Raw genomic sequence first — 4,451 nt, forward strand, 5'->3', positions numbered from 1 at the left:
ACCATCCCCTGCCTCTTGTGGATGACCTACTTCACAACCTTGGTTCGGCTCGAGTTTTTTCCACTCTTGACCTTAGATCAGCATATCACCAACTGCCAACAATTGCTAGGGAAGATCAAGCGAAAACTGCTTTTGTTACACCTAATAGGCAATATGAATTTCCTTCGCACGCCCTATGGACTTCGGAACGCACCCTCAGCCTTTCAGCGACTCATGCAGCTCGCCTTGATGGAGCTAGTGGGAAAGTTTGTACTGGTTTACATAGATGACATTATAATATACTCACCTACATTCGACGCTCACCTCAATCATATCAGGCAGGTGTTCCACAAACTCAACGCAACCAACCTAAAGCTAAAGGCCAGTAAATGTTCATTCCATCACGATTCAGTACAATTTTTGGGACACACCATTTCGGATGGACGCATCACACCGAACGCCGATAAAACGCAAGCAGTGTGTAAGATGGAACAGCCTACCAATGCCAAACAGGTTCGCCAGTTCCTCGGGATGACGGGATTCTATAGAAAATTCATTTGCCAATACGCTGAGATTGCACGCCCACTGACACGCCTTACCAAGAAGACCACCCCATTTGAATGGACAGAACAAGCTCAAACTGCATTCCAGACACTCAAAACTTGTCTAACTACGGCACCAGTCTTAGCTCTCGCTGACCCACAGAGTCACTTCTTCCTCCACTGCGATGCATCGGACTATGCCATTGGAGCGGTCTTAACCCAGGAGGGAGACGATGGGCAGCAGCATGCCATCACCTACTTGAGTAAGAAGTTCACAATGGCTGAACTTAAATGGCCCATAATAGAAAAAGAGGCTTTCGCGATTATTTATTCGCTTAGTAAACTACGACAATTCCTAGTAGGCAGCGAATTCACAATATACAGCGATCATAAACCACTAAAATTCATCCTCACAACAAAGACATTGACAAACCCTCGTCTCCAACGATGGGCATTGATTCTATCGGAGTATGATTGCCAAATACATTACAGACAAGGACGGTGCAACCTGCAGGCGGACGCATTGTCACGCCTCACCTCTGTACCAGTCGCTGGCCCTGAGCTGGACATAGAAAAACAGATGGATACAGCCTGCTATCAGATTGGTGCGCCAGACCCGACGCGCCATAAACTTCAACTTCCGGCAATGGAGGCATTAACGACGGTACCCACACACGATGCGGAAGAGCACTTGCCCACGTCGCATGCCGAGTTCAAACAGATGCAGGCAGAGGAGATACAGTTGGCGAATATCATAGCAATTCTACAGACTCCCAACGAATCCCTGCGACAACGCAAGCTTGTCACCGAGTTCCACATGACGGATGGGCTACTATACCACCTCGCTGCAACAGGGTTCCCGGCACCGCCACGAGCACAAGTCGTCATACCAAGGACATTGATCACGCAAGTCATGGACGAGTGCCACATGCATCTACATGCTGGACATTTAGGATTCGACAAGACTTATCGCAAGGTGGCAGAGAGGTACTATTGGAGTCGCATGTATGCGGACATTCAGAAGTACGTCAAGTCGTGTGTTACTTGCAACTCGCGCAAGCTACAACGCATACGCGCGCCACTTCATGAGGCTCCACTTCCAACCGCACCTAACCAAACGGTAAGCATAGACGTTGTCGGCCCGCTTCCGATCACGAACCAGGGAAACCGCTACATAGTCACCTTCGTTGACCTTTATTCTTCATACCCGGAGGCATATCCGGTGAGCAACAAGTCAGCAGCCACAATAGCTAACCTCATAGTCAACTGTTTCATCCCCACCCATGGCTGCCCCTTCAACCTACTCACGGATCGAGGCCTTGAATTTTGCAACGTGCTGATGGCTCGTATCTCTACAGTATTTCGCATCCACCACATCAAGACAGCCCCTTTCCACCCGGCTAGCAACGGACTATGTGAACGTTTTCATCGCTCGCTCAACACCATGTTAGCGTGCTTTGTGAACGACCGCCACACAGACTGGGATGAAAAACTAGCACCAGTGCTTTTCGCCTATCGGACCGCGGAACACACCACCAGTGGACACACACCATTCTTCCTCACGTACGGACGCGATGCTGTCCTACCGCTTGATACGTTGCTACAGCCACGTCATGTCAATTACGCAACTGACCCTGTTTCCATTGCGTTGGACAGATTACACCAGGCATGCACAACTATTAGAGAGCGCACTCAGCGAACTCGAAGGCGTAACAAGGAGTTGTATGATAAACGTGCCAGGGAGCAGCTTTTCGAACCCGGAGATTCGGTTTACTGGCACAACCCAGTCGTACCCATTGGGGCTTCAAGGAAGTTCGCCAAGTATTGGAAACCGTATTTCATCATCGTTCAACAGCTATCGCCAGTCAAGTTTAGGATTAAGCATGTCTACACTGCTCGCACATATGAAGTGCATGTTGACAGTTTGCGCCCTGCCTTCCCGCAAGGAGCATGGGACGGCGTAGTAACTGATGCTGCAGCACCGGAGGAACAGGCAGTCGGCACACGAGTTCAAACACCACGAGCAGCACACCTGGTGCAGCCTGCAACAGTTACGGACGAAGACTCTGATGACGATGCAGAATCTCAATCCGTGCCCTCACAGTGGGAGGAAGAAGACCTTCTTCCACTTGAAACCCTACGACAGAAGCAGAAAAGGGACTAACCACACTACACACCACTAACACCACTCACCCTAAGCACACTCTGATGGGTTTGTGCATGTCATCCGTACAGCTTCTACCGTGACGACGCCTGTTTAAGGGGTGTCGCTATGAGTCGTTAGCGACATCTGGCATGCGAATTAATGGTCAACCATGCGTAGAAACGTATTATATATATAATAGTGTTTATTAAACCGGCAAGATTGTTTGTTTTCTCGAGGAATTAGTTCCCCTGTATGTGTGTGTGACTATTTAGGCGTGCGTAATTGATAATTATATTTTGCAGTAGCACCAATCGTCGCACGCATGGCGGTAGACAACGACTTGGACACAGTGCTAGGGTTGAGAGCATGCAACAGTAGTAGTAGAGGCACTAGCTTGGCACGTACAGCAAGCATGTAGCAATTTATTTTACCCCGTCAATCATGGCTATTCAAAGTAGGACCCAACTGGGCCAGCCAGTCTCATTAGTTTTCGCTCCAGCTCTTCAAGCTTCATAGCTCATCATACTAACCGGTCCTTTCTTTTCCCCTCCATCTGTAAAGCGCCCACGATAACCTTTCGTCACAATAGCAGAAATGGAAGATGCGACATTCGCTGTAGGCGTCCGTACAACAACTACCCGACTGACCGTGGGAGTTGGACGAGGACGCCCCATCCACTGCCAGGACGAATGCGAGCATCATCTGCCCCGACCGGCCGACCGACCAACCGACTCACCGGTACCGGACCAACTGATCTACCTTGAGGATCAGCTCAGCCTCCTTAAAAAAGAACATCGGACGGCAGTTACCACGTTGGAGATGACGCTTGCGCGTGCCAACGCTGCATGCGCAGAGGCCGGGAGGAAGGCTGACCGCGAGAGACACGCGTCCACCAACATGCTAACTGACCTAGCCAGGCGCGCACACTCGTTGCAGGCAAACCTGGACTACGCCCGAATCGCCTTCACCCAGGTCCTCCATGAGAAGCAGAATATTCAGATTCAATTGCAGGATTCACAATCTCGCATGAACGACCTGAGGGTAGAGTTCAGCAGAACATTAGCCGAGAACGACAGCCTGCGGCACGAACTATCCAGCGCCCGGAGAGCGCCACACTTCACTCTCGAGGAGCACTAGGACACCAGGACACCAGGACACTAGGACACCAGGACACCAGGACACCAGGACACCAGGACACCAGGACACCAGGACGACAGCACGACCTCACTCGTCCCCGACCAGTCGGCTCGCCATCAACGCCGTCGGCCTCAATCGCCTAAAATGATTTATTCCTCTGCCCTCTTCCTTTTCCTTCCATCACTCTGTTCATTACAAATTCATTTTCGCTACTTTCCCTTTCGGCACTTCCCACTCTCCTGGGGCCGGATTCATCAACGTTGCGTAAAGTCTATTGCGTACACGGAGTTTCTACGAAGTACGTACGCAAAGCTCGTAGGTGCGATTCATCAACGCAGCGTAGCACCTGCGTACGCAAATGTTGATGAATTCCAGTGTAAACCCACTACGCCATCCTAGCTGCTGGCTGTGGAGGAGTGTGCCTAGCATAAACCAATCACACTGTGCGACACATACCATAGGAACCGAACAGACGCCTCTCTTGTATTTAAACCATATGGCTCGTCTAGTCGTCTCGTCTGTCTACATGAGTGCTGGGGGATGTGATAGTGTCCTCATTTTCGTTTGTTTGATTGCGTTCAACACTCATGAAAGCAGCACCACGTACACGTGCGTGCGTGCGTACGTACACGTGCGTGCGTGTGTGC

This window comes from Priapulus caudatus, unplaced genomic scaffold (genome assembly GCF_000485595.1).
Source record: "Priapulus caudatus unplaced genomic scaffold, Priapulus_caudatus-5.0.1 Scaffold456, whole genome shotgun sequence".
NCBI classification, from domain to species: Eukaryota; Metazoa; Priapulida; class Priapulimorpha; order Priapulimorphida; family Priapulidae; genus Priapulus; species Priapulus caudatus.